This window comes from Mastigoproctus giganteus, chromosome 11, assembly GCF_048544385.1.
Source record: "Mastigoproctus giganteus isolate SK-2022 chromosome 11, ASM4854438v1, whole genome shotgun sequence".
Classification (NCBI taxonomy): Eukaryota; Metazoa; Arthropoda; class Arachnida; order Uropygi; family Thelyphonidae; genus Mastigoproctus; species Mastigoproctus giganteus.
Genome location: NC_143585.1, coordinates 161,745,926 through 161,770,961, shown reverse-complemented (window position 1 = coordinate 161,770,961; position 25,036 = coordinate 161,745,926). Strand labels below are relative to the sequence as shown.

Below are 25,036 nucleotides of genomic sequence, written 5' to 3'. Positions count from 1 at the left end.
TGGGGGAGATACACGGACTAATAGATTAACAGTAGCCACTGGCAGAGTTGAAAGTGATTCTTGCACTGCTTCTATTGGAATGAGCAACAGCCTGGAAAACAAGAAGCAGGGGATTTCAGAGACTGCTGGGAGTCACTGCGGTACAAGTAAACACATGGGCTGTTAGGGTAGCTAAGAATAGGAACAGGTGCATGTATACTTGTGTGTACACATGTAAGGAGTTTGGTAAATAAATTTGATGAATTTGGGTTGTTGGTCAAAACATAAAAGGCAGACATTGTTGGCATATCAGAAATGTGGTGTCACACAGATAAAAGGAATGCAGAAATAGAATTTGGGCAGTACAATGTGTACAGGAAGGATAGACAGGATAGGAAGGGAGGAGGGATTATGCTATTAGTTAAGAAGCACATAAAATCCAAAGAATTACAACCAGTTGACATTGCTGGACAGTGCAGTGTCACATCAGTTTAATATGATATAAGCACTGGGAAATCAAAATTGAGAGTGAAGTGTGTTATAGGCTTAATGACTCTGATGAGCAAAATGAACGATTGTGTAGAGAAATAGAGTGGGCCAGTAAATAAGAATGTCTTCTAATGGGGGATTTTAACTTTGAAGATATTGACTGGAACTTGTGAGTTGGTCACTCACACACTGGCAAGGATTTGTGGATTTATTGGATGATTGTTTTCTACATCAGCATGTTAGGAAGGCAACTAGATTGAGTAATACTCTTGATCTGATTATCAGTAGTGATTCTTCATGCATTAAGAATCTGCACATAAAGGAACTACCAGGTGGCAGTGATCACAGTGTGCTGAAGTGGGATTTACTCAGAGGTAACTGCCATCAGGGGTAAAGGGAAGGGTTTTTGCTTTCGTCAAGGTGACTACGGTGGTCTGAGACGGTATTTAAATTCTATACTGTGGGACCAACTAATAATGTTACCAACAGCAAATTCAAAATGGGAAGCATTCAAAGAAATAATCTTGAACGCTACTAGACTTTTCATATTAACTAAGAAATATTGTTCAGAGTTTAGGCCTAAATGGATGTCACATGAACTAATGAGATATGTGGCATAGAAAAAAAAAAATGCATGGGATACATATAAATTAATGGGTGATATGGAAACCCATGATAGATATAAACTGGTCTGTAACCAAGTCACAAAGGAGGTTAGGCAGGCAAAGGCAGATTATGAGAAATCTTTGGCAAAGAATGCAAAGAAAACCAGCAAAGAGTTCTTTACTTATGTAAAATCTAGAAGGAAGTGGATGGATCAGATTGGTCCACTGGATATCAATTTTCAACTGTTGATGATCCTGTTCAGGTAACTGATAAACTGAATGACTATTTTGCATTTACATTCACACATGAGGAGTTATTCAATGAGGGGAATGCCAGAGGTGAATTAAACTCTGGCAATGAGCTAGATGATTTTTTAATAACTGAGAGCAAAGTTGAGAAATTCTTGAAGAGTAACATAAGAAAGGCACCTGGGGTGGATGGGATCTATCTATTTATATTAAAGGAAGCAGCAAACGAAGTAAGCAGACCCTTAGCCATAATTATGAGAGCTTCCTTGGATTCGGGGGAGGTACCCATGGACTGGAGACATGCAAATGTGACCCCAATTCACAAAGGACGATCAAAGGGCGACACGAGTAATTATAGACCTGTTAGTTTAACTTCTGTTCCAGGGAAATTAACAAAGGCACTGGTTAAAGAAGTACTACAGGATCATCTAGACAAGACTTCAGTTATAGACACAGCATGGTTTTGTTAAGGGGAAGTCTTGTCTGACCAATTTGACTGGATGCTATGATATGGTCACAAAGGAACTGGATGCAGGGAATAACTTTGATATCATTTATTTGGATCTTAGAAAGGCTTTTGATACTTTTGCACACGGAAGACTACTGCACAAATTAGAGCAGTGTGGCATTAAAGGCAGATTGCTGCTATAGATAAAGGGATGGTTGAGTGGGAGAAGACAGAGTGGTAATCAATGGACAATACACTTTGTGAACTAATGTTATTAGTGGAGTGCCCTAAGGGTTTGGTGTTGGGTTCATTGTTGTTTTCTGTATTTATTAATGATATTGATGATGGTATATCAGGCTTAATGTCCAAGTTTGCAGATGAAACAATGGCTGGTAGATTTATTAATGACAGCATGCTGCTGCAACAGGATCTAAAAAAGTTGAGCAGATGGGCTGAGAGTTGGCAACTGAAGTTTCACTTGGACCAATGTAAAGTACTGCATATGGGAAGCAGTAACCTCAGAATAACGTATCAACTGTGTGGTACTGCACTGACAGTGGTAGAGAATGAAAAGGACCTGGGGGTAATTGTGCATGCAGATATGAAGTTTTGTGAGCAGTGCAGATGGTATGCAAGAGTAGCTCTTGGTGTCTTGTCAATGATATACAGGACTTTTTCTAGCAGGGAGATAGGAGGTGATTATCCCCTTGTATAAGACAGTGGTCAGGCCACACCTTGAATGCTGTATATAAGTCTGGTGTATATATTACCTCATTTTAGAAAGGATGTTGAGCTGCAGGAGCGAGTGAAGAGAAGGGCAACAAGATTAGTGAATGGATTAAATTTCAAATTGAGGAAGGACGGATGTCGGATAGATGTGCGGAAATTTGCCTTTAGCCAGCGGACAGTTGGTTTGTGGAATAGACTTCCATCACTTGTTGTTGAAGTTGATAGCCTAAACAAATTTAAGGCTCAGCTGGACAGGTATTTCGAATGAACGGAGGGGTAAAATGGGAGTAGTGGTTGTTTTTTTTTTTTTTTTTTTTTTTGGCTGATGCTGAATAAGCTTGCTTTCTTGCATCATATGCCTCTACTAATGCTAAAGGGTTGCTCTTATAAAGAAAGGCTTAAGTTTTGCAAATTACAGTTTCTGGAGACTAGGCACCTGCAAGGTGATCTGATTGAGGTTGTATAAAGCCTTGAATGGTTTGCGCCTGCTCAATGCTGATGGGATTCTTCCTCTTGCTCAGAATAATCACCTGAGGGGGCATAAATTCAAATTGAGGAAAGATAGTTATAGGATAGATGTGCAGAAGTTTGCCATTAGCCAGATTGTGGTTGATTGCTGGAACAAACATCCATCTTTTGTTGCAGAAGTTGATAGCTTACATAGATTCAAGGCAGAATTAAACAAACATTTGGAGCGAGTGAAGGGTGAAATTAGAAGTTTTTTTTTTTTTTTTAACTAATGCTAATAATCTGAGCAAGTGGAAGAATCCCATCAGCGTTGAGCCTGCTGAAACCATTCAAGGCCTTATACACCTCAATCAAATCATCTTGCAGGTGCCTAGGCTCCAGATGCAGCAACTTGCAGAACTTAAGCCTTTTTTGGTAAGGCATCTCTTTGTTCCTCTCACTAATTTTGTTGCCCTTCTTTGTACTCATTGTAGCAACTGTACATCCTTCCTAAAATGAGACCTCCAGACCTGTGCACAGTACTCAAGATGTGGCCTGACCATTGCCTTACACAAGGGGACATTCACCCCTTTATCCCTGCTTTCGAAATCCCCATATATCCTTGACGAGATTCCATGACATGCTCTGGCAGCCCTTCTGCACTGCTTAGAGGACTGAGGCAGCCCTTCTGCACTGCTTAGAGGACTGAGGCATCCCATCTGCACTGCTTGGGGGGGGGGCGGTATGACCATCAATGAGTGTCCCTCGGATAAAAAATAATAATGCATTGCACAATAAGAGCAAAATTAACCATACTTTAGCAGTTACTAATGAGATATTATTATTATTATTATAAATCCATTTATTGGTATAAAATTCTCCCGACCCTTGAACAACCCATTCTGCTAGGAATGTGTACTGTTAATGCGCACATAATTAGAAGAAGTCATAAAGCAGTTATAAATTCAATATTATACAGTTTTGAATGTAAAGAATACATATAAATTATACAGAGTAAATGCATGACTTTGACGTTGTCATCTGTACAACTTAAATAAACAATTGAAAATCAAAATGATGTGCATGAAAATAATTATGCACATCATTTTCATGTGCAGATTGTGTTTTATTAAAGTACAAAGGGTTTAAAATGACAGTGTCCCGCATACAGAGGTTGGGGATTGCAAGTGGAAGCAATAAAAACAAGGTCACGAAAAGGATCTATCAGTATGGTAGAAATTTATACAGAATTTTTCTATTTGTAAAATAATAAGAGGAGTTTACCTCAATATAGTATGTAGAACACTTCCGTATGATACTCTCAAGAAATTAAAACGAAAAAATCGAAAACTTACATTAGAGTAAACAATAAATAACTAAATTATTAATGTCCTTGAGGTTGTCACAGACATTCTCTCAGATATGCCAGACAAGCTGTACTTGCTACCTGGGAGTCTAAAACGCTGATGGAACTGATATTCGGGTGACACTCAAGTCAAGTGGACCCAATTTCGGCGAAGTCCGAACGGTCTGTGACAGCCAAATCCTCTACTTGCACCTTCATGATGGTGGGACTATTAGTAATCCTGGGTATAACCTCCATGCACAAGTACATGGTGGGTGACCACCCATCATGCACCCACCCAGGTGTGAACCAACGTAAGCAGGGTTCGAGGTGTGGCGCCCACAACACATGGAGGAACGCCGCCCCTCTATGTTACCAGGCAGTACTAGGTGGTAGATGACTCTCATCCACCGGTGAAATACCGCCACTTTGCTTCTTGGAGGCTTGAAGTGGTGGAACCTTTTTTAGTCTCTAGAGCTAAGTTCCGGTCAACCCTTCTATATCTCTTCCATCATGCAGTATGATTGATGACTTTTGAGATTATGATGAACGTCGTGGCGAGATCCAATATTCCTTACATTTCGAGAGTACAGTTCTAAAACGGTGTTCGCAAGCCGGCCGCTAGTTAGTACACCAGACCGAACCTATTGGTAACTCTCTAGGAGGCTTCCGGATCAGCTACTGTATAATCTTGCTACCTCTACTCTGCCAGATAGTGACTGGAAGGAGTCCGAATAGTGTGTATGCGGGTAGCATTGCCGAGGCCACGTTATGACAAGGATCTGGGTATATTCTTACCACGTGTACGCCATATCCAAAAATTTCATTACTTCATATAGCATGTCCCACCCACTTTTTCTTACTATTGAATACACCATGAATTGTCAAAATAATAGAGCAAGCTTATCTGCGAAAAGATCTAAACCTCCCAAGCACTTCCTAATTCATTTCACAAATATACGTGGTCTCAATTCTACTCTCAACAATGTCCATTTCCACTTGCAGTCTGCCAAATCCCATGTACTTTTTCTGACAGAATCTCAGTTATTGGTTGATTCAACTACTGCTCATCTCAGATGCCCAAATTATTCGCTGTATGATTCCTTTAGCCTCAAAGGTGGTACTTGTGCATATGTCCGTTCTGATATTCCCTGTCAGAGACTTGGCAATTTGGAATCTCCTCTCTTTGATCTTCTCTGCCTTAAAATCTCTCTACCTCATTGTGTCAAAGTCATCTGTTGTCTGTACCGTTCTCCCAACTCCACTAATCACTTGGAGCTCTTTGACTTCCTCTCTTTGCAACTTTCCTAACAGTAAGGTAATTTTCCTTGGCGATTTTAATGTTCACAACTCCAGCTGGCTTCCGTTTTCTAGTCACACCGACCCAGCTGGTCGAGATGCTGAGGCTTTTGCAATTACTAATGACCTAGCACAGATTGTTCATTTACCTACAGGAATACCGGACAATCCTAATCACACAGCCAATACGCTTGATCTTTTTCTCACAAACAACCCTTCTAAGTACACGGTCGAAGTGAGAGGTCCTTTAGGCACTTCAGATCACAACTTGGTGATTGTCTCTTCTCCAATGGAACCTTTATCTCATGGCTATTCCCAACCTCGTGTTGTTTGGCATTACAAGAATGCAAAATGGGATGACCTGCGAGACTTCTTTTCCTTGGTCGGATTACTGTTTCAAAAGTTCTGATGTCAACGTTTGCTCAGATCGTGTCAGTGAAATTATTCTTGCAGGAATGGAATCCTTTATCCCACACTATACTTTAAAATCTCGTCCTTTATCTAAACCTTGGTTTTCCAATAAATGTGCTAAGGCTGTTCAAGAGAAGAATGTTGCATATCGTAATTGGCTTGTTTCTAATTCTTCAGTTTCATTTTCTGCGTACACCAAAGCTTGCAACAATTGTAAAGCAGTTATTAATCAGTCCAAACAAGAGTTTGAACAGGCTAAGAGTAGAAAACTTGCTTCTTGCCCTAATGGTAGCCGAGCATTCTGGTCTCTTGCCAAAGCTATTGGCCGCAACTTATTCCCATCTCTGCTCCCACCTCTGTCCAAACCAGATGGTTCTGTTGTCGCTCCAGCCGAATTGAGGACGAGAGTTTGCCTCTGCGGAGGTCCTTTCTGCCGCTCTTGGAACAGAGAAGTTTTTTCTGATTTATTTTCTGCTTTATCAGTTTAAATTGACATATTAACTTATTTTCTATAATAGCTTTATATTCCTATTTACGGTACTTAAGTTTAAAGTAACTTAGATAGAGATTTTTTAGGTATTATTTAGAATCGGAAAGGGTATCAAATCCACGTGTTTACCGTTCGTAAACAGCTGCCATTGTTACGTGAAAATTAATCAGTAAAATCTATTAATCTTGTCGAACTTCATTGGCAATTAAATTGTACTTTTAACTATACATATAACCACTTAGGTTACGTAACATAAATAATTAGTAAAAATAAATAATTAATACATAACTTGATACGGAAGTTATATAAAGGGATTTCGTAGATAACACTCGTTACTGAAACATAAATATAGCGTTATAACTGTGTTGGGATACAAGTTTAGGATTTAATTTTGTACTGGAATTGAAATTTTATTGAAAGTAAATCGAAATCATGACTCACACCAGAGCAGCAAAGCAAAAGGCTCAAGCTAATGGGAATGCTGTGGCTCAGGGGAGAACTGAGGGGGGCAGTTGCCTCTGAATCACAGCCTTTTAAGATGCACTATTTGCTTGATGTTTGCAGTGCAGTCAGATATGGGACATGATACTGCCATGGGGGATGTCTTTGTATGTGCGCGATGCAAGGAGTGTAAGGAAATCAGGTGACAACTCAGCGTTGTTATCTGCCTATATGAGAGCTTGAAGGACAGGGTGGATGCCCTCGAAGGATTACAAGTGAGGGGCCCATCAAGCTCTCAGCTGCCCACACCAAAGCCAGAGCTTGCACTTGGTCATTGCGCAACACAGCGGCAACCCCCAAGGCAGAATGCGCTGGTCCCAAAGGAACTAGTAGTTGTTGGTGACTCTATTGTCAGGGAAACGGGAAACATGCTTTGTAAAAAGGATAGGTGGAACAGGACCAGGGTATGTCTGCCAGGGGCAAAGGTTGATGACGTTGTAGAGCGGATATCATCTTTTAAGGGCACAAAAGGTGATATAGTTGTACACGTGGGCACTAATGATATTAAGAGTAGGAGACCGGCGGAATTACTTAACAAGTACAGGTCACTGATGAAAAAAAGCCGTGAATTAGGGTTGAATTTGAAAGTGTCTGCAATTCTGCCCAGACACGATAGGAGGAAGTATATGATGAGAGCCCTGTCGATCAATTCGGCCCTGGAAAGATTGTGCAGGGCTAGAATTTTTTTCAGCCTGGTCTGTACTTGTTAACAGGAGAGACTGCTTCTACAGGGATGGGATACACTTAAATAGAAAGGGTGCAAGAATGTTTGCTGATGCTATCGAGGCGGTGTTAGGTGGATCGGAAAACTGCTAGATTGGAGGTATACAAGGACTAATAGATTAACAGTAGCCACTGGCAGAGGAGAAAGTGATTCTTGCACTGCTTCTATTGGAATGAGCAGCAGCCTGGAAAATAAGATGCAGGATATTTCAGAGACTGCTGGGAATCATGGGGGTACAAGTAAACACATGGGTTGTGTTAGAGTGGCTAAGAGGAAGAGCAGGTGCATGTATACTTGTGTGTACACCAATGCTAGGAGTTTAGTAAATAAATTTGAGGTATTGCTCAAAACATCAAAGGCAGATATTGTTGGGATTTCAGAGACGTGGTGTCACACAGATATAACGAATGCAGAACTGGAATTTGGGGAGTACAATGTCTACAGAAAGGATAGACAGGATAGGAAGGGAGGAGGGGTTATGCTATTAGTTAAGAAACACATAAAATTCAAGGAAGTGAAGCCAGTCGACATCGCTGGGCAGTCAATTGTCGAGTCAGTTTGGTGTGTCATAAGCATTGGGAGATCAAAATTGAGAGTAGGAGTGTGCTATAGGCCTAATGACTCTGATGAGTATAATAAGAAACCGTACAGAGTAATAGAGTGGGCCAGTAAATCAGAGAGTCTTATAATGGGGGATTTTAATTTCCCAGATATTGACCATAATTTGTGGGTTGGACACTCACACACTAGCAAGGCTTTTGTGGATTTATTGGATGATTGTTTTCTACATCAGCATGTTCGGGAGGCAACTAGAGGGAGTAATACTCTTGATTTGATTATCAGTAGTGATTCTTCATGCATTACGAATCTGCAGATAAATGAACCACTAGGTGGCAGTGATCACAGTGTTCTGAAGTGGGATTTACTCAGAGGTAACTACCATTAGGCATAAAGGGAAGGGGTATTGCTTTCGTAAAGGCGACTATGATGGACTGAGACAGTATTCAAATTCTATACAATGGGATCAACTGATGATGTTACCAACAGCAAATGCAAAATGGGAAGCATTCAAAGAACTTATCTTGGAAGCTACTAGGCTTTACATACCAACCAAGAAATATTGTTCAAGGTTTAGGCCTAAATGGATGTCAGATGAACTAATGAGGCATATGGCAGAGAAGAAAAATGCATGGGATACATACAAATTAACACGTGACACAAAAGCCTATGATAGATACAAGTTGATCTGTATCCAAGTTACAAAGGAGGTTAGGCAGGCGAAGGCAGATTACGAGAAAACCTTGGCAAGGGATGCGAAAAAAAACAGCAAAGAGTTCTATACTTATGTAAACTCTAGAAGGAAGGGGATGAATCAGATTGGTCCACTTGATATCGATGGGTCAACTGTTGATGATCCTGCTCAGGTAGAGCTAACAAACTAAATGAATATTTTGCATCGACATTCACACATGAGGAGTTATTCAGCGAGGGGAATGCTAGAGGTGTATTCAACTCTGGCAGTAAGCTAGAGAATCTTGTAATAACTGAGAGTAAAGTGGAGGAGAAATTGTTGAAGATAAACGCAAGAAAGGCACCTGGGGTGGATGGGATCTATCCAGTTATATTAAAGGAGGCAGCAAAGGAAGTCAGCAAACCCTTAGCCATAATTATGAGAGCTTTCTTAGACTCAAGGGAGGTACCCATGGACTGGAGATGGGCAAATGTGACCCAAATTCACAAAGGAGGATCAAAGGCTGACACAAGTAATTATAGACCTGTGAGGTTAACTTCTGTTCCCGGAAATTAATGGCGGCACTGGTTAAAGAAGCACTGTAGGATCATCTAGACAAGACTTCAGTTATAGCTCGGACACAGCATGGTTTTGTTAAGGGGAAGTCTTGCCTGACCAATTTGATTGGATACTATGATGCAGTCACAAAAGAACTGGATGCAGGGAATAACTTTGATATTATATACTTGGATCTTAGAAATCCTTTTGATACTGTTGCACAGGGAAGACTGCTGCACAAATTGGAGTAGTGTGGCATTGGAGGCAAATTGCTGCTATGGATAAAGGGGTGGTTGAGTGGGAGAAGACAGACAGTGGTAATCAATGGACACTGCTCATCGTGGAGTAATGTTATTAGTGGAGTCCCTCAGGGTTCAGTGTTGGGTCCTTTATTGTTTTCTGTGTTTATAAATGATATTGATGATGGTATATCAAGCTTAATGTCCAAGTTAGCAGACAATACGAAGGTTGGCAGGGTTGACAAGGACACTACTGACACTATGCTGCTGCCACAGGATCTGGAAAGGTTGAGCAGATGGGCTGAGAGGTGGCAAATGAAGTTTAACATTGACAAATGTAAAGTACTACATATGGGAAACAGCAACCCCAGACCAATGTATCAACTCTGTGGTACTACACTGACAGTGGTTGAGAATGAAAGGGACCTGGGGGGTGGTTGTGAAGGCAGATATGAAGTTCTCTGAGCAGTGCAGATGGGCTGCAAGATTAGCTCATGGTGTAAGGACACTACTGACACTATGCTGCTGCAACAGGATCTGGAAAGGTTGAGCAGATGGGCTGAGAGGTGGCAAATGAAGTTTAACATTGACAAATGTAAAGTACTACATATGGTAAACAGTAACCCCAAAGCAACATATCAACTCTGCAGTACTACACTGACAGTGGTTGAGAATGAAAGGGACCTGGGGGTGGTTGTGCAGGCAGATATGAAGTTCTCTGAGCAGTGCAGACGGGCTGCAAGAGTAGCTCATGGTGTACTGTCAATGATGTATAGGAATTTTTCTAGCAGGGATAAGGAGGTGATTATTCCCTTGTATAAGGCAATGGTTAGGCCACACCTAGAGTACTGTATACAGGCCTGGACGCCTCATTTCAAGAAGGATGTAGAGCTGCTGGAACGAGTACAGAGAAGGGGCAACAAGATTAGTGAATGGAACAAAGGGGTGCTCTTATGAAGAAAGGCTTAAGTTTTACAAATTACAGTGACTGGAGACTAGGCACCAGCGAGGTGAACTGATAGAAGTGTCCAAATCCTTGAATGGATTGAGCATGTCAATGCTGATGGGATTCTTCCTCTTGCTCAGAATAATCACCTGAGAGGGCATAAATTCAAATTGAGGAAAGACAGATGTAGGATAGATGTGCGGAAATTTGCCTTTAGCCAACGGGTGGTTGGCAGGTGGAACAGACATCCATCCCTTGTCGTGGAAGTTGATAGCCTAAATAAGTTTAAGGCTCAGCTGGACAGGTATTTTGAACGAACAGAGGGGTGAAATGGAAGTGGTTATATTTTATTTATTTATTTTACTTTATTTTTTGTGGCTGATGCTGCATAAGCTTGCTTTCTTGCATCAAATGCCTCTACTAATGCTAATGCTAAAGGATAAAGCTGAACTGCTAGCATCCCATTTTTCTTCCAGCTCATGTATTAATGATCTTGGTAAAACACCTCCTACCATTCCCAACATGCCCCATTCAATGCCTGCTGTGGTCTTCCGTCAAAAGGATATCAAAAGGATTTTGATTAATCTTGATGCTAAGAAAGCTCCAGGTCCTGATGGTATTTCTCCTCTTATTCTCAAAACCTGTGCTCCCGAACTTACTCCTATTCTTTGCCACCTTTTTTCACTTTCTTATTCCAAAGGTGTTTATCCTTCTGCTTGGAAATTTGTTCATATCCAGCCAGTTCCTAAAGAGTGTGATAAATCCCTCCCATCCTATTACCGTCCCATTGCAATTACTTCTACTCTTTCTAAAGTAATGGAGAAATCAATTAACCGCCAACTCTTAAACTACCTAGAAACCTTCCGTCTGATCAACGATCGCCAGTATGGATTCCGTCAGTGTCGATCCACTGGCGATATTCTGGCTTATGTTACCCATTTATGGACTAATTCAGTGGAAAGGTTTGGTGAAACACAAGTAGTTGCTCTTGACATCTCAAAGGCTTTTGATCGTGTTTGGCATAAAAGTCTTCCAAACAAGCTACCATCTTATGGTTTGCCAACTGTTTTTAGTAATTGGTTATCCAGTTTTCTCTCTGATTGCTCACTGAGGGTGATGGTAGATGGCTCTGTGTCTTCTAACTTCTCCACTAATGCCAGTGTCCCCCAAGGTTCAGTTCTTTCACCCACTCTTTTCCTCTTGTATATTAATGACCTTCTTCCATTGACTGGAAATCCTATCCACAGTTTTGCCGATGATAGCTTGGTTTGGTTTGGTTTGGTTTTTTTTTAGGAGCATTAGCAACTAAGGCCATATTGCTCGGGGATATGCGGTGGTCATTCCCTGACCTTTCCGCATCCTCCGTATTTGGTGGTGACGGGCTCGAACCCCGGTCTAATCAAGAAGCGTGTGCTATGCACTGCTGCTCCTTCCCACCTGGCTACGGAGGCGCCTCCCGATGATAGCACATTGCATTCCATTTCTATTTTGAGAAACCTTGTCGTGCTCAATCAGCTTCAACTTCTCGAAAATCTGCTACCAATTCCTTAAATGCCGATCATTAGGTAATTCTCCAGTGGGGCAAAGACAACTTGGTCAATTTCAACCCTTCTAAAACTCAGTCTTGTCTTATATCTCGCAAAAAGAATTCTTCTGCTCCTATGCTTATCTTTAGTCACACTCCGATTTCTAGGCAAAATGATATATCTCTTTTGGGGATTACCCTGACTACTAATCTCTCTTGGCACAAGCACATTACAAATATTGCTTCCTCTGCATCTAAAAAACTTGGTTTTCTCTTTCGCTCTCGGCGTTACTTTTCTTCCAAACAGCTGCTCACTCTGTATAAATCGCAAATCCGTCCTGCCAACGGATATTGTTCGCACATCTGGGGTTGGTGCCCCCAAAACTTCTCTCAGGCTTCTTGATTCCATTCATAAGAGGGCAGTTAGGTTAATTAATGATTCATCTCTAACAGAGTCTCTCCACTCGCTTTCTCATAGACGTACTGTTTCTGCTGCATGTCTCTTCTACAGATACTTCCATGGGCACTGTTTTTCTGAATTGGCTTCTATAATTCCTGCTCTCTCTTTCAAAACAGTCCGAACACATGCCGCCAACATCCATTTACTGTCCAACTTCAAACTCACAGAACCAACTTTACATCTTCCTCATTTATTCATTCAACTGCCGTTTTCTGGAACAACCTTCCTTCATATGTATTTCCTGAAAATTACAATCTACAGAAGTTCAAGTCCAATGTCAACAAATATCTTCTTTCGTCTTCTCAACCTCCAACCCAAGCACGGTACTAAGTACTATAGGTTCTAATACCTCTCGTGTTTGGGGTTCACATAAAAAATAATAATAACCAATCAAATTTGTCAGACAAGACTTTCCCTTAACAAACCCATGCTGTATCTGAATTATTGCTGCAGTATTGTCTAGATGATCCTGCAATGCTTCTTTAACCAGTGACTCCATTATTTTACCAGGAACAGAAGTTAAACTAACTGGTGTGTAATTACTCGTGTCACCCTTCGATCCCCCCCCCTTTATGAATTGGGGATACATTTCCACATCTCCAGTCCGTGGGAACCTACCCTGAGTCCAAGGATGCTCTCATAATTATGGCTTTCAGTAGCATCCACGATTAATTCCTTGAATGCTTCCCACTTAGATTTACTGTTGGTAACATCGTCAGTTGATCCCACCGTACAGAATTTAAAAACTGTCGGTACTTTTCTTATGTTTAACTTCAACAATTTCTCCTTCACTTTTCTCTCAGTTATTACAAAATCATTAAGCACTCTGCTACAATTTGATAACCTTCTGGCATTTTCAAACCGTAATAACTCCTCGTGTATAATTAGATGCAAAATACTCATTCAATTTCTTTGCTATCTGAGCAGGATCATTAATAGTCGAACCATCGATATCAAGTGGACCAATCAGATTCATCCCCTTCCTTTTAGAGTTTATATAAGTAAAGAAATTCTTGCTGTTTTTCTTAGCATCCTTTGCCAAAGATTTCTCGTAATCTGCCTTTGCCTGCCTAACCTCCTTTGTAACTTGATTACAGTCTAGCTTATATCTGCAGTAGGCTTCTGTGTCACCTGATAATTTGTCTGCATCCCGTGCATTTTCTTCTCTGTCACAAGTCTCATTAGTTCATTTGATAACCATTTAGGCCTAAACTTCGAACAATATTTCTTAATGGGTATGAAACTTTTAGTAGCTTCCACAATTAATTCATTGAATGCTTTCCACTTAGAATTTGCTTTTGGTAACATCATCAGTTGATCCCACTGTACAGAATTTAAAAACTGTATGAGACCACTGTACTCATCTTTACAGAAGCAAAAATCCTTTCCTTTACCCCTGATTGTAATTATATCTTTGAATAAATCCCACGTCAGTACACTGTGATCACTGCTACCTAGTGGTTCCTTTATCTCCAAATTCTTAATAGACGAATGATCACTGCTTTTTTTTTTTTTTTTTTTTATTATTACTCCAAAACAGCCGAAGCCTTACAGAGGAGGAATTTTACCGTAGAAATATAGTAATCCTTCTATTTACAATCTATACACAATGTCAGGTATCAATATACAATTTCAAATATACAAAGTCAATTTACAACATATACAATGCATATCATGCGTTACAAACCATTTGCATTTTAGCAAAGCTGTGGTAACAGAGAAATTAGTATTTCTAAGCATTATGTTGTTTTCTTTTCTTGATTGTTCACATTAATTAGTTGAATTAATTGCTTTGTGTTATTATTCTTAATTGTTATTCCAAAATTTTTTTTTTTTATTTTTTTTTTATACAATTGTTATTAAAAAGTAAACAAAAAAAAGAAAAAAAGGAGAAATTTTTTTTTTTTTTTTTTTTTGTTAAGGCTAAGTATACCTATCTTTGTAGTATTATTATTGTTGTTATTATTAGATTAATCATTTATTTTTATTCTCTATTAGTTTGATTGAAAAACCTTTGTAGTTCTTTTTTGATATTAATGTTTTCATATAGGATATCAATGTTGGAGTCGTTCAGCAGTTTAGCAGTTCTGTTGAAGTAGTGGAATCTGAGTTGATCCGTTCTGAATGGCTCTTGTGCCAGCATATTTTGTCTTCTCAAGACTCTTGGAGGACAGCTGAAGTTGATGAGGTAGAGCAGCTCGGGGGCATCGAGCTTGCCAGCCACTAGATGCATTAGGAATTTGCAGTCTGCCGCAGCTCTCCTTTGGTAGAGTGGTACAATCCCAAAGTGAATGCACCATTCATTGTAGGATTTTGTGTTCAATTCCAACCTCGATTTGTACACCAGGAATCTGATTATGGATTTCTGAATACGTTCCAGTTGTTTTATAAGAATTTTGGTGTGAGGATTCCAGATTTGAGAAGCATATTCTAGAATTGGGTTGATGATCATTATGCAAGCTGTTTTTATGAGCTGTACATTAGTGAAATCAAAGCAGATTCTTTTAACCAGTCCAAGGGATTTGGAGGCCTTAGCTGTAGTTTTATTTACATGTGTGTTGAAGTTTCCCTTCTCAGAAAACCATACTCCCAAATCTGAGACCTCATGTATTCTCAATAGCTCATGATTATTAGCTTTATAGGGATAAATAATCTTGTGTTTTTTATGGTAGTCTGTGACAGACATGGTGCAGCATTTGTTTAAGTTTAGTGTTAGACCATTGTTTGTGATCCATCGGGTGATGGTGTCTATTCCAATTTCCAGTGATTCACAGTCTTGAGTTGTTTTGATGGTTTTGTATATTTTCAAGTCGTCTGCATAGGAGAGCACTTTGATGTCAACATGTTGCATACAATCCTGTATGTCATTAATATATACAGCAAAGACTAGTGGCCCCAGAGGAGAACCCTGAGGGACTCCCCTTTGTATATGGAAAGTGGAGGAGTATCTTCCTTCAAAATTAACTCTGCTTTTCCTGTTTTCAAGAAAGTTAGACATAAGTGATAAGGCATTACTTAATATACCTGTGTTCTTTAATTTGAGGCAAAGCAACTTATGTGGTACTGAATCAAAGGCTTTCTGTAGATCAAGGTATATAATGTCTACCTGATTGTTATTGTCAAGGCTAAGTTTTATGTCATGTTCAATGGAGAGAAGGTTAGTCACAGTTGATCTGCCCATTAGGAAGCCATGATGAGTGTGGCTGAATTTATTTTTCATGAAGGAGCAGAGTTGAGAGTAAAGCAGGTTCTCAATGATCTTGCTTAGGGGATTAGATTTGTGTATGGGTCGATAAGAGGAAGGTGTGTCTTTAGCCCCCTTTTTAAAAAGAGGGGTGATTGTGGTTTCCTTTAATATTCTAGGGAGTGATCCCTTATTGAAAATGGCCGTGATCAGATGTATAAGTTGTTGTTGCAATACAACAAAGCAGTGTTTCCAGAGTGCCATGGGGAAACTGCCAGTCTTTGTGTCATAACTTAATTTAAATTTGTTGATGGTATTCAGTAAAATCTCTGCATTGACTTCAAATTGTGTCAGGGTATCAATGAAATATGAGGAGGGAGAGGTGTTGTCAAGCTTACTGCTGTGATCAGCTTTTTCAGTATATAATTCACTGTAGAAATTTGCAAATTGATCTGATTGAATGTTCTCCATTTTGTTCATGTTTTTTTGTTTTTTATAACCCATTTTCCAATGCTTCCAGAATGGACCCATATCATGCCTGTTTAGCATTGCATTTTGTAGGTTAGCTAAGTGATTTTGGTAGGCCAAATTGATACTGTTTTTTATTTGCCTTCTAAGATTAGAGAACTGAGTGTAAATGTCATGTCTCTGGGTGTTTTTGAAATTTATGAACATTTGTTGTTTTTTCCTGAGTAATTGAATAATTTCTTTTGTGAACCACATAGGAAATTTATTAGTGTTTGCCTTTGCATGGCTCATGGGTGTGTAGTTTTTGATAATTAGGTATAAGTTCTTGTACAGCATATCCAGAATTATATCTGGGTCTTGACTCCTAAATAATGGTTGCCAGTTGACATTTAAGATTTCATTTCTTATTTTGTCCCAGGGGGCTCTCCTAAAATTGAAGGAGCATTCCCTGACTTCATTTCTGATATATTTGGTCTTGATATCAAACTCAAGCAATAAGGCTAGATGATCCGAGTGGAAGTAATTGGAGGTATAGTTGATATTTAAGTCAAAATTTGTGAAGACCAGGTCAAGGAGTTTCTCTTTTCTGGTGGGGAGTTTGCATTTTTGCTTCAGGTTGAGTCTGAAAAACATATCTTTCAGAAACTGCAATAGGTGGCTGTTTTTATTGTAATGTTCTTCCTTGCCCGGTCCATGCTCAAAGTGAGTGTTGAAGTCACCTAGCACTATTGTTCTGACATCACTCCTGGAGGAGATAAGAATGGGTTCAAGTATCTTCTCAAGTTTTTTTAAGGTGTTCATTTTAACAGGCGGTGGTAGGTAGATTCCTACCAATTGCACCGTTATATTGCCAACTTTGGCTTTGATGTAAATGCCCTCAATATCTTCTAGGTATATGATGTCAGAGATGTTAATTTTATGGTGCAGTAAGCATATTACTCCTCCCCCTTTCTTGATTTCCCTATCTCTTCTGATAATTTGAAAGTTTGAGGGACAAATTTCAGAGTCTAAGATGTCAGGGGTTAGCCAGGTTTCTGTGAGGACCCAGATATCAGATTCAGCTTGGCTAACCTCTATTTTAAATTTGTTAAGCTTCTCAATTATGCTTCTGCAATTTTGATAGTATATATTTATGAAGAAACTGTTGTCTTTGTCTCTGCCATGAGCATTATTGTTCATTGACTGCTATCTAGTGTGGTTGCTTTCAGCCTTTCCAGGCCCATTATTTTTATAGTTGGTGTTGTCTGTGATAGGCCTGTAGATCTTATGTTTTCTGAACCTAAATGCCTGAACTGTGACCCCATCAGGGAAGTTATGTTTGGATGTCATTAGTTCTATATCCTTTTGATCAAAGCTGATCTTAAAGGAGGAATATATTTCAGGATGATGTGACCTCATTTTCTCAGCTGATATGTTAATGTTGATTTTTCTCTTAAAGTAGCTCTCTAGGTCAGCCTCCTCCATGGAGGGTGCCAGCCTGGAGACATGCCACGAGATCTTTTTAGGAACCACAACTAGGTTTCCTCTATCCCCTTTACCAATGAAACTTATTTTACTATCATTGGTGTTGTTGAGAGAGATAATTTCAGTAGTAGCCTTGACCTGGTGTGTTTTCATTCCATCATTACCTGTTCCTTTCTCATTTCCCTTTTCGGTGAGTTTGTCTTTGTTTTTATTAGAAATATTAAGAAATCCACCGTCAGGAGTGTCCCTGGTGTCAAATGGTTGCAAATGTTCATCCTTAGTCTTGTTATTGTGTCTGGGTTGGTTTTTAGTCCCATTTGAGGTTTGGGCTGTGGATTGATTGGGATGAGTGTGCACTTTAGTGCTAGCTTTGACATAATTCTTGATTTGGGAAGTCTGTTTTAGATTCCTCAAAGGGAGCGAAGAAGAATCATCATTCTGAGAGGACTGCCTGGGGTCGGATTTGATAGCTTTGTTTGCCAGCTCTGATTTATTCTTGCTCTTGGGGATGGCCCCTAGAGTTATGTCATATGCCGTCTGGGTTTGCTTGCTCACGGTCCCTGATGAGGCCTCCTTGTGAGTTTGGTTGCAACAGATTTTTTATTACTGCTGTGGCTGTACTCAGTGTTGATTTCTTTGTGTGAGTACTCCTTTATCTGTGCTTGTGATTTCATACTTGAATTAAATTGAGGGTTACCCATTGTTGAGATGCTGGATTGTTTGGCTAACATTGGCTCCTTGTTTGTTTTCCTTTCACTGTCATTTTTAGCTTGGTAGGAGTTGGAACATGTATCCTGCAATGCGCTGACCGAGCATGAAAGGTCTATAATGCTCTTGTTAAGGTTGCTGAGCTCTTTATTGATATTATTGTTTTGGTTGGCAAGGCTTGTTTTGAGCTCATTAATTGCCAAACTTGGGAGGGATTCCGACTTGTGTGAATTTTCATCTGTGAGAGTTGGATCTTCAGAACCGCTGTGCCTCTGTGCCAGATTCTTGTGGGAGGGGAACAGCGCCGCCCTAGGAGAACCCTGATCACAGGATTTCATCAATTTTATTAGGGTTGTAAGGTGTTCAGTTAAGAACTCATTCCCATTTTCTAATTGGTGAAATCCCTTTTCCAAAGACTGTTTCAATTTAGAGATTTCACTGTTAATATGTCTGGTTTGGGCCTGCAGCATGTTTTTGAGTGTCTTCCATATCTGCTGGATACTCAAATGAGAGAGTATTACCCTCTCTGGTTGCCTGTCTAACATGCTGCTGCAGAAAACAATCATCTGTAAGCAAAATTGTCTGTAAGGAAACTCTCTGAGTGGCTAACATTTCTGAGAAAAGAGAATCTGTGGCATTTACTAAAATTGAATTATATTATTTTATAGCGATTCTCATTTTAAGGTAACATATTTATTGTATGATATTTGAAATTGGGTATTATTATTATTATTATAACATTAAAATTTCAGTATATCTGTCAATGATGATGAAGGCGTAATTTGATATTAAAAATGAGAAATCCACTTTTTTTTTTTTTTTTTTTTTGGCCAGTGTGTTTATTAGCATTGCATAAGGTATCTGTCTAACAACTCAGGTAGTGAAAAAAAATTAGTAATAAAAGAAAAGGATTAGTGTAGTAAAATTAAAGCTATCAATCAAAATGCAAATTGATAAAAAAATTAAACAGTTGATCAAAATAAAAATGTAAATAACATAAACAGAGCATGAAGTGAATGCCAGGTCAAGTTGTCATGAGAAATATGGAGTAAAGCATTAAATTGTGTGTAATTTTATTATTCAGTAGAAATAGCCATAGATCTGGCTAAGGAGGTGGCACTATACGTAGCCTGATTTAGCTGAAAATATAGTGCATGAAATTTTATGAACATTTTTTTATTGTTAATATTATAATTATAACAATATCATATTGAGGTGAATTTGTAGTGTTATATGCAACTTGCTTATTTAAGAATAGGTAATATATGACACAATATTTATGCATACATTTAAAGCTAAGTTACCAGGTTTTTTTTTTTTTTTTTTTGGCTGTTTAGCTGACATTTTCTTGTACACAAGTATGCATATTAAAATGTCCTGAGCTAGCAAACTGAATCCCGAAGTATTAGTGTCATTACCGCTACTATTTAGTATAATTATTCAAACCATATTGAAACTGAAATTATGCACAGAAATAACTTGTTTTCGGTTTTAGTTAATTATTCAATGCAACTTTGAAAAGCACAATTTGCCTGTAGTAGCTCATGTACCATTAAATCTCCACTCCAAAAACAACAACAGCTACTTTGATTCTGTTGTTATCTGTATACTTTAATAATAAAAGAACCAATATGACACATTTTATAAAGATGAATGTAATTTATGTATATACAGGCAACCCCCATATAGCACGGTACTTTTACAACACTATTTCACTCTAACACGATTGATAAATTACAGCAATCCTCGTACAATACGGTACTTATATAACACGGTTTCCTCTAACATGGTTAGAGAATTGCGGCAAACCTCACATAACACAGTATTTTTGAGCTTTTGTGCAGGGAAACTCTGCTGATATGTTGGATGTAATTTTTCAACATTTCCTTTCTTTTTTTTGTGAATTCCCACTGTTGACTCACTAGTTGTTATGCAAAAAAAATATATATTATTGGGAAATCCCCGTGTTAGATTTTGTGCTTGTTGAACTTGTGGAAGAATCTAGATTTCAAAGTTTTATTACTATTTGATAACACACTAGGCCATCCAAAAGATTTAAGTCATCCAAACATCGAGGTAAAGTTTGTACCACCTAATACAACTTCTTTAATTCAGCCATTATATCCAGCTTTAAAACTAATTTCATCAGAAAATCATTACAATGGATTTTGGAAAAAATGAATTAAGAATCTATTGAAGTGATGGAGGCATGGAAACATTTTTCAATTGTGGACTGTATTGGAATCATAGCTTTATTGCTCGAAGAAGTAAACCCATATGACACATGTTATAAAGATGTAATTCATGTATATGCAGGCAACCCCCATATAGCACAGTTCTTTAAACGAGTGTTGGAAAAAATGGCCAGAGTCAGTTCATTCAGGGAATATGGTCGAAAATGGAATTGCACAGAAGGTGCGATAGTAGAACTTGCTAAATCAGTAGGAGGGGAAGGTTTTGGTGTTACAACTACTGAAGATGTTCAAGAATTACTGGTAGAAAAAGAGCCTGGAGAAGCGGATTTTGTGGAAATGGCATCAGAGGTAAACAAATCAATTCAGAGGATGATAGAGCAGATGAAAATTCTGAAGTTCCAAATTTTACACTAAAAAGCATATGGGAAAGTAAACTTAGCCGAGCAATTAGAATCTCATTTTTTGAATGCAGATCCTTTGACTGAAAGGAGCACAAAGTTCAAAAGGGAGCTTCAAAAATGCTTAGCTTCATACCATGACATTTAGCATTAACATTAGAAGAGGCAATGCAAGAAAGAAAGCTTATACAGCATCAGCCAAAAAAAAAACCTTTCCCGTTTCACTGATCCATTCCTTCCAAATGTTTGTCTAGTTCTACCTTGAATTTATTTAAGCTATCCACTTCCAGAATAACAGATGGAAGTTTGTTCCAGCAATCAGCTACCCGCTGTCTAAAGGCAAACTTCCACACATCTACTCTACAACTGTCTTTTCTCAGTTTGAATCTATGCTCCCTCAGGTTTGTAATCTGAGCAAGAGGAAGAATCCCCTCAGCATTAAGCCTGCTCAATCCACTCAAGGCCTTATACACCTAAATCAGATCGCCTCACAGGTGCCTAGCTCCAGAAACTGCAATTTGCAGAATTTAAGCCTTTATCCATAGAAACATCCCTTTCTTCCCTTCACCCGTCTTGTTGCCCTTCTCTGTTCTCGTGCTAGCAACTCTCCATCCTTCCTAAAATGAGGCTTCCCGATGTGTAGTAGTACTTAAGGTGTGGCCTGACGATTGCCTTATACAAGGGGATAATCACCTTAGCCCTGCTCGCCAAATTACTGTATATTATTGACAAGACCCCATGACCTATTCTGGCAACCTGTCTGCACTGATCAGAAACTTCATATCTGACTGCACGATTACACCCAGGTTTCTTTCATTCTCCACTACCCTGAGTGTAACACCACATAGCTGGTACATTTCTCTGGGGTTACTGCTACCCATAATGCAGTACTTTGCAATTGTCACTTGTCTCTTCTCAGCCCATATACAGAACTTTTCCAGATCCTGTTGCAGCAGCATACTGTCATTACTGTTATTAACAACCCTGCCAACCTTTGTATCATCTGCAAACTTTGACATTAAACTTGATATACTTTCATCAATATCATTGATAAATATACAAAACAACAATGGGCCAAACACCGAATCCTGAGGAACACCACTAATAACATTAGTCCACATAGAACAGTACCCATTGACCACCACTCTGTCTTCTCCCACTCAACCATCCTTTTATCCATTGTAGCAATTTGCCTTTAATGCCATACTGCTCCAATTTGTATAGTAGTTTTCCATGTGCAACAGTATCAAAAGCTTTCCTGAAATTCAAGTATATGATATCAAAAATATTTTTTGCATCCAGTTCCTTTGTGACCCCAACATAGTATCCAATCAAATTGGTCAGACAAGACTTCCCCTTTTCACACCCATGCTGTGGCTGAATTATTGTTGCAGTCTTGTCTAAATGATCCTGTAATGCTGCTTTAACCAGTGACTCTATTCTTTTCCTTGGAACAGAAGTCAAACTAACAGGTCTGTAATTACTTGTGTCATCCTTTGATCCCCCTTTGTGAATTGTAGCTACATTTGAACATCTCCGTGGGGTCTTCCCCCGAATCCAAGGATGCTCTTATAATTATGGCTAAGGGTTGTCTTACTTCCTTTGCCACCTCCTTTAATATAACTGGATAGATTCCATCTACCCTGGGTGCTCTTCCTATGTTTAAAATCAACAATTTCTCCTCCACTTCGCTCTCAGTTATTACAAAATCGTTTAACTCCCTGTTAGAGTTTGATAAACATCTGGCCCTCTCCTTCAATAATTCCTCATGTGTGAAGGTAGATGCAGCTATCTGAGAATGATCACCTACAGTCAAACCATTGATATCATGGTGACCAATCTGATTCATCCCCTTCCTTTTAGAGTTTATATAGATAAAGAAGTCTTTGCTGTTTTGCTTTGCATCCTTTGCCAAAGATTTTTTTTATAATCTGCCTTCGCTTGCTTAACCTCCATTGTGACTTGATTACAGACTAGATTGTATCTACCATAGGCTTCTTTGTCACCTGACAATTTATGTGCATCCCACGCATTTTTTTTCTCTGCCACGAGTCTCATTAGTTCATCTGACATCCATTTAGGCCCGAACCTAGAGCAGTATTTCTTAGTTGGAACAGAAAGCCTAGTAGCTTCCAAGATTACTTCTTTGAATGCTTTCCATTTAGAATTTGCTGTTGGGGTAACATCATCAGTTGGTCCCACTGTATAGAACCTAAAAAATCTCTGAGACGACTGTAGTTACATCTTTAAGTAGTTTAGTAGTTACATCATTAAGTAAGTCCCACATCAATACACTGTGATCACTGCTACCTAGTGGTTCCTTTATCCGTAAATTCTTAATGCATGAATAATCACTGCTGATAATCAGATCAAGAGTCTTACTCCCCCTTGTTGCCTCTCTAACATGCTATTTTAGAAAACAATCATCCAATAAGTCCACAAAAGCATGTGTGCGAGTGACCAAACCATAAGTTCCAGTCTATATCTGCAAAGTTAAAATCCCCCATTATAAGACACTCTGATTTACTGGCCCATTCTATTTCTCTGTACAATTGTTTATTGTACTCATCAGATTCATTAAGTCTATAACAAAATCTTATCGTCATTTTTGCTTTCCCAGTGTCTATCCATTTACAAAGGTCTATCAAGCAAAAGCAAACATCATCATCATGAACTTGGTCCGGCATAGGTGTTTTAAGGCCTGTTCCATTGTAACTCTTGGAGGTGGCCTTGATCTTGCCATCTTTGTCTTGGTTGACCTACATTTCTCTCTTGCCTGTAGGTTTTTAGTAAAAGGCTAATTTTGGGATCCGGTCTAGGTTCATTCTTTCTAGGTAGCTGATCCATTTTTTCTGATACCGTTTTATGCCATTTACTATGTTATCTACTTTTAATTTATCGCGGATATCTAAATTTCTTTGGTGGTCTAGTCTTGTAAAGCCTAATAATGGTCTTAAAAATCGCATTTGTGCTGCTTCTAGTTTGTGTGTATCTTTCTTATTTATGACCCAAGTCTCACAGCTGTAGAAGAGGGCTGATTTTGAGATGATGTTGTGCAGTTGTAATTTTGTTTCAGTTGTCATTTGTTTTCCGAAGTGGCGTTTTATCATTCCATTCATTTTATTATATTTTTGTAGTTTAGTATGGATGTCTTTCCCTTCATTTGATATTAAATTTCCCAAATAGGTGAAGTCAAATATTTGTTCTATTATTTTGTCATCAATAACAATTTTGACTCTTTGTATGTTTTTTTCCACATAATCCCATTGATTTTGTTTTTGAGGTGGAGATTTTCATTTCGTACTTTTTACCTATTTTATTCAGTTCATTTCCTGCTATCTGTAGTTCATCTTCAGATTTTGCGATTATAACTTGATCATCAGCATATAATACAGTTTGGATTTTATTCCTGTTGTTCAACTGTATTCCACTGTTAATTGTTTGTTGCCATTCTTTAATAATTTTATTGATGTAGATATTAAATAAATTTGGTGATAGTCCACATCCGTGTTTGACTCCTTTATTGCTGTTAATTGGGTCTGAGAGTTGACGATTAAAATATTTTATGCAGACTTTTCAGTTTTTATTTAGGCTTTGCATCGCTTTCCGGAGTTGGGTTGGGATATTTTCTTGACGTAGAATCTGCCAAAGTTTTTCCCGGTTTACATTGTCATATGCTTTTTCATAATCAATAAATAGCAGAAATGCGGTAGATTGAATTCTCTTCTTTTCTCCAAAATTTGTTGTAATGAGAAAATGGCATCTATTGGGTTCAGAAAAGGGAGAAAATGGCTTCTCCCTTTTCTGAACCCACATTTTTCTTCTTCTAAGAATTGTTCACTATATTTATTAAATTTATTCTTTAGTATATTAGAGTATAGCTTTGAAGCAGTTGATAGCAGTGTTATCCCTCTGTAGTTGTTAGGGTTATTTCTGGAGCCTTT

At 38.7% G+C, this 25,036-nt stretch overlaps 1 protein-coding gene across 1 annotated transcript in view; it reads left to right on the top strand.

Annotated features, from left to right (window-relative positions):
* Su(fu) (suppressor of fused domain protein) overlaps nucleotides 1-25,036 on the top strand; it is a 382,271-nt gene that overhangs the window by 202,489 nt on the left and 154,746 nt on the right. The gene's annotated exons all lie outside the window — the stretch shown is intronic.